The sequence below is a fragment of the Myotis brandtii genome, unplaced genomic scaffold (assembly GCF_000412655.1).
Source record: "Myotis brandtii unplaced genomic scaffold, ASM41265v1 scaffold423, whole genome shotgun sequence".
NCBI lineage: Eukaryota > Metazoa > Chordata > Mammalia > Chiroptera > Vespertilionidae > Myotis > Myotis brandtii.
Genome location: NW_005366214.1, coordinates 1,235,635 through 1,241,778, shown reverse-complemented (window position 1 = coordinate 1,241,778; position 6,144 = coordinate 1,235,635). Strand labels below are relative to the sequence as shown.

Genomic DNA, 6,144 nt, shown 5'->3' with positions numbered 1-6,144 from the left:
CGCCGGCCGGAGAGGCCACGATCCCGGGGCTCGCTTCGGCGGTGCCGGTGGCCGAGCACCCGGATATCCTGCTGGCACGGGATCAAATGGTGGATGAAGGCGAAGCCACCACCACGCGCCCCGAGTCGTTCGACTAAATCATCACAAGTAATGACGGAGCTGTCTCTGCGGGTAGATGTCCTGCCAGCCACGTGCCAGTGGACCAGTGGTAACAAGACGAGATGGAGGTCCCGGGCCAAGACTGTGTCCCTGACCAAATGTTGTAACAGAAGTACCGAGGTCCCAGGTGTTTTTGACTCACGTGTAGACATTCCTTCTAATGAAGTCTAATAGCTGCGGGGCTGGCACAGAACTTGGTGGCTGGATGCAGTGTGTCGATGTTTTTAGTTTGGTGAAGTCGACTTGGTGTCGGTCTCACACGTTACAGATGTGACTTCTAGAAAGAATCGTTTTTATTAGAAAGTCTCGGGACTCTAATTTCAGGAAGTCATTTTGGGTAAGGTGAATGCCTATAATGAAAGAATTTGGACCTCTTCCAAGAAACAGGCTGGAAAATTCCCCTGCGGTTATGTCATTGGAAGTGCTTTCTGCTTTCCCAGGTCCAGTTCTCCTCCCGCTGCAGTTGTTACGCTGTGGCTATCCCTGCCCTCAAGATGCGCACAATAGAAATGGGAGACAGAGTCGTGCCCACTCTAGAGAACAGAGAAAAGTCTAAAATAGAGATGGTACAACATGCTCTGGGAAGAAGAAATAAGTTCACCAGGACAGCAGGAGGGGTGTGAAGAGGTGATCCTGTTCAGATGGATTGTAATTGAAGAGCAAGATACCAATGGATAGAGGAGCCTATTGTAGGAAGAGAGGAAAAGGAATGAAGAGGGGGTGGAAACGTGTAGAGATGTATTTAGTAAACAGAAGCTCACAGAGTACAGCGTAGGAAGGTAGTTGGAATGGAGTTAGAAAGGGAAGATAGGATCAAATTGTAAAGGCCTTGCATGCTGAGCGGGGGATTACATTTTGTAGGTAGTAGGGAGTGATGCAAGGCTTTTAAGCAAGGGAGAGACAATATCAAAACTGTGCTTTAAAAAGATACCTGGGAAGAAAATCAAAGATAAGTTGCCAGCCTTCTGAGACCAAAGGCCAGATAAATAGATGATTGCAGTTACCAGGTGAGAGAATGAGGGCCAGAACTAGGGCTATGGTTCTGGGAATTGAAAGGAAAAGGATAGATTTGAACAGGATTTTGGAAGTAGGGGAAATAATTAAAGCATTTATTTGAATTCATAGGTCTGCAGGCAAATAGGTTTGCAATACATACCTATATCAAATCATTATGTTGTACGCTTAAAACTAATACAATGTTCTATGTCAATTATATCTTGATAAAACTGGGGGTGGGGGGACTGTTACTTAATAAAAACTGATAATATTCATTTTAAATTGACTATTCATTGAAATAAATTTATTTTCTCTTGCCTATTTGGAACCCAACTTATTTCTTGTCTGTTAAACTATAAAATTTGTATTTTGCAAACTATTTACCATAAATTACTACTACTAGAATATTTTTAACATGTAAATTAAATTTGTTCATTAAATTCTTACATATACACCTAATAATTATATCCTGCATCCTGGATTAGTTTTATAATATTTCTCAAAAAAAAGGATTTCCTCTGCATTCTCAAAAAGATGTCTATCATATTCCTCATTCTCTTACAAGGGACTTTGATTTTAACTCTGCTCTTTTGTAGAGAAAAAAAGATGCCTATCATAACACAAATGTAAACGAAATATGGTAAATATAACATAAAAATTTACAGTTAATAGATAATGAGTTTTCCACCCTCTATGTTTTCTGTGCCCAACCTTTCAATCATCTTGTCCTAAACATTCATAAAAAAAAAAATGCAGAAAAATGGTGAGTATTCCAGGTAACAAAATAAATGCACTCTCACCCACTTTATTTTTAATACATGTAGGCTGAGATGACCAAGCAATTCTTTCCTTAACATACAAATTATACTGTTTTATTTTATTCCAACTCTGTAGTACTTTTTAAAATCATTTTTTCTTTCTAAATTTCCCCCCTTTATTTGTTGACATCTCTCTTTTCAGTTCCACTTTTCTTATTCTTAAAATCTGATTAAATAAATAAATAAATAAAATAAAATCTGATTCATGACTTTTATTTTACAGAAATGATTGGAAATACATGTGTATTCTCAACACAGAAGTTTTGTGTGTTTTTTTTAAATTCAGGACTTGAAATCTCCAACCACATCTACCTATTCATCATTCCAGACATTTTGGTAGGTGTTGATTTGTCCCTAATGTTTTTATGTTTGCAATAAGCTAAATTCTCCATTAATCAGAATAGTTGATTTAATTTTCTAAAGAACATACAGTATTTTTATAAACTTTAGTTCTTGGTAAAAATATTTATAAAATGTCTTTGGAATATTTTCAAATGTATATTTTTAAACAACCTATCCTTTTAGGGGCCAGTTTTTATTGTCAAAAATACATAAAATTAAATTCACCACCTTAACCTTTTTAAAAAAATATATTTTATTGATTTTTTTTACAGAGAGGAAGGGAGAGGGCTAGAGAGTTAGAAACATCCACCAGCTGCCTTCTGCACACCCCCCACTGGGGATGTGCCTGCAACTAGGGTACATGCCCCCGACTGGAATCAAACCCGGGACCCCTCAGTCCGCAGGCCAACACTCTATCCACTGAGCCAAACGGGTTAGGGCCATCTTAACCTTTTTAAAACCCTATCTTTTTTGTGTGTGGTTATTTGAGGACTTTGTAGACTAAAGATCAGGATTTAGAAATGGACATAAAATTGTAGTGCTAGAAGGGGTTTAGAAGCCATTTTATTAACTAATTTTATGAGAATCATTTAGTTTATTAATCTGGTAAATTAAGCACCAATTGTGCTAGATTCCTGGAGATGCATTGTTATTAAGACACCTGCTTTCAAGATGCTTATGTTCAAATCGTCACTGAGATTACTATTAAATGCTATCATCCTTCTTCTAGGCTCCTAGATTCGATGAGTGGGTGTTGTCTTTTGAGTTTCCCTTCTCTCAATTCTCTCACCCATTCTTCATCTTCTTTTTTTTTTTAATCCTCACCCGAGGATATTTTCTCATTGATTTTTAGAGAGTGGAAGAGAGAGGGAAAGACATTGTTTGGTTGCTTCCTGCACGAGCCCTGACCAGGGCTGGAGGTTGAACCTGCAACCCAGGTACATGCCCTTGACTGAGAATCAAACCCAAAACCCTTCGGTGCACAGGCCGACGTTCTAACTGCTGAACAACTAGCCAAGGCTCAACCATTCTTCTTTATAACCACTGCCAAAACCCTAAACCAAGTTTAGTTGACAAGGAAGGAGCTTTCTAGGAAGTGGTTGAGGATTTGTTCGTGTTATAAACTGGGGTTTCAGAGTCACAGTTGAATCTATACAAGAAACCTATAATGGCTTCTTCAACTTGAACAAATTCTGTTATACCTTTTAGTTTCATCAAAACCAGTTTTTACCTTAGCAATCCAGTGTTATTGTCAGTGGGAACAAGGATGTAGCCTCCATTCCAATCAGACTTGTCTTTCATTCATAGACCACCTACATCACTAATTCAAAGCCTCCTCCCCCTACCTGGACTACTGGCTTTCTTTCTTTCTACCTAACTATATCATGCACCATATTCAAGGTTCTTGTCTTTCATAAAGTACCCAAGAAAATGAGCACCTGGAATAATCTTGCTAGCACTCTGTGGAATTGACTCCTCTGGTGACCACAAATTGGGCACCTACCTTCTGCTGGGCCAAGAGAGCAGGTTCCCTGAGAATTTTTGTGCTTTGGACAAGTGATAGATTGGGGCAATATCTCTCCAATGGCTAAAGCTTTAACATATACTCAGAAACACTGTGGATGTAGTTCTTCCTTTAGAGAAAACCAATTAGTAGTGAAAGTGAAACTGTCATATAGACAGCAACAGAAACCAAATGTTTTGAAGACTCCTAACAAAGTTTGAGCCCTTCCAGTTGTTCCTAAGGGCCCCCTCTGCAGCCCTGCCATTCTTGACACTTGACTGTTCAATCCTTCTTTGGATTTCATAAGCCAACAAATTCCCCTTTTTTATTTTATTTTTATTTTTTTAAAAATATATTTTATTGATTTTTTACAGAGAGGAAGGGAGAGAGATAGAGAGTTAGAAACATCGATGAGAGAGAAACATCGATCAGCTGCCTCCTGCACATCTCCCACTGGGCATGTGCCCGCAACCCAGGTACATGCCCTTGACCGGAATCGAACCTGGGACCTTTCAGTCCGCAGGCCGACGCTCTATCCACTGAGCCAAACTGGTTTCGGCAAAATTCCCCTTTTTTAAAAAGGGGTATTGAGCCTGCAACCTGGGCATGTGCCCTGACCAGGAATTGGACCGTGACCTGGTTCATAGGTTGACCCTCAACCACTGAGCCACAGTGACCAGACAAGATTTTTCAAGGTTACGATATTACCCACCAAACATTGAAACATGACATGCACAAGACTGAAAAAAATTTAGTAACTTTCATTTTTACATTAAGTAGTGGGTCCCTGGGAAGTAACTGAATGTCCTTGACACTATACTATGGTTAGTCTCTGCTGCTCTAGGCATTTTGTGGAATACTGGTTTTACCTGTATGGGCATGCAGTCACAAACAGTGCCAGGGAATGGTGAAACAAGTACATGGATTTAGTTGGCCTTGTTTGCAATAAGAAATTGTGGAGTTCTTATGAATGCTTTTTGCTTTTTATATGTTTAAATAATTGAATGCAATTGTTTTAAAAATTAGAATAGAATAAATTTGGAGCAAAAACAAAAAAATATATATGAACTTGATTATTTGGTTTTGGCTCATTCCCAGCATGCAGTGGTTATATTAGGTCATTTCCTTATGTGGTCCTTATCAAGTCTTTGAGGAGACCTGATGATTCTCAGAAATGCCACAGGTTCTAATCAAATGAGTGTGTCCAGTAGCTATGAAACTGGAAAACCAATGGGTCTGGACTGCCTGTCACTACTTGAGCCAATTAAGCAGAGACAGGGTTGAATCAGATATGAGCATTTTTTCCAATAATGCAGGCAGTGTGCGAGAGCAGCAGGTCATATGAAAATATGCTCTGCACCCCCCATAAACCAGCTGCTTATGTTGGGTAGGACAAAAATTACATGGGGAAGTCGACAAAAGGAATAAGAATGGGTATAAAGATTACAGGTTATAGGCAATGTAGGGAGGACTCCATTGTTTGGGCAACATGGTTGTTTGTTAATCTTTCCATGATAATAGGATGGGAATGGGCCTCATTCCAAGGTTGATTCCCAGGTCCAAGGTTGACTCCCACGTCCCATGGGCGTAAAACTCCCAGCCAGGTTAGGATGTGCTTTCTTTAATCAGAACAAAACTATCATGGTTAACCGAGCATGATTAATATTTCTTATAACTGTAGCTAATCCCCAATATTCTATTTCTGTCCCTAACAGCTACTTGGTAATGCATTCTTTGGAAATATTTGACTTAAATTATCACTAAGAAGCAACAAGAAAGAGAAACTTCCTTTTTTGGATAGCCAATTTTGATAATAAAGGTAATACTAATTGGATCTCATGCAACATGCACTACTTGATGTGCTTTACTAATTTAATCTTCACAACCCTGTAAAGTATATGTTCTTCCTATCTTCATCCTACATATGAAAAATTGAGGCACAGAAACATTAAAGAATATGCTCAAGCTCACAGAGCTAGTAAGTAGTAGAGCTTGGTTTCAGATATCTGAAAACAGAGCCTACACTCTTAACACATTATGCTTCATTGCCTCCCAAGAACTCTTAAAACCACTGGCTCAAGCTTTGCTATTTTCTTATTATCATCATTATTTAGGAAATTCCATTTTCTGCCTTATAGTAACAACATTCAGTCGCCTTCTCTGAGTCTTGAACTCTTGCACTATATTAAGTAGATCATCTCTCTCTCTCTCTCTCTCTCTCTCTCTCTTTCTCTCGCTCTCTCTCTCTCTCTCTATATATATAGATATATCCTATCTAATAATAGACAAACATGGTAATTGACCGTACCTTTGCTACGCCTCCCA

General features: G+C 38.9%; 1 long non-coding RNA gene across 2 annotated transcripts in view; it reads left to right on the top strand.

Moving 5' to 3' along the window:
* The first annotated feature begins 6 nt into the window (after window positions 1-6).
* The window catches only part of LOC102241876, an 8,921-nt gene continuing 2,783 nt past the window's right edge, over window positions 7-6,144 (top strand). The window contains exons 1-3 of one of the 2 annotated variants that reach the window (XR_314034.2): window positions 7-786; window positions 2,197-2,309; window positions 5,535-5,638. This is a non-coding gene — a long non-coding RNA (uncharacterized LOC102241876). The remainder of the gene's footprint in view (window positions 787-2,196; window positions 2,310-5,534; window positions 5,639-6,144) is intronic. The other variant, XR_001363620.1, reaches the window with a different exon arrangement.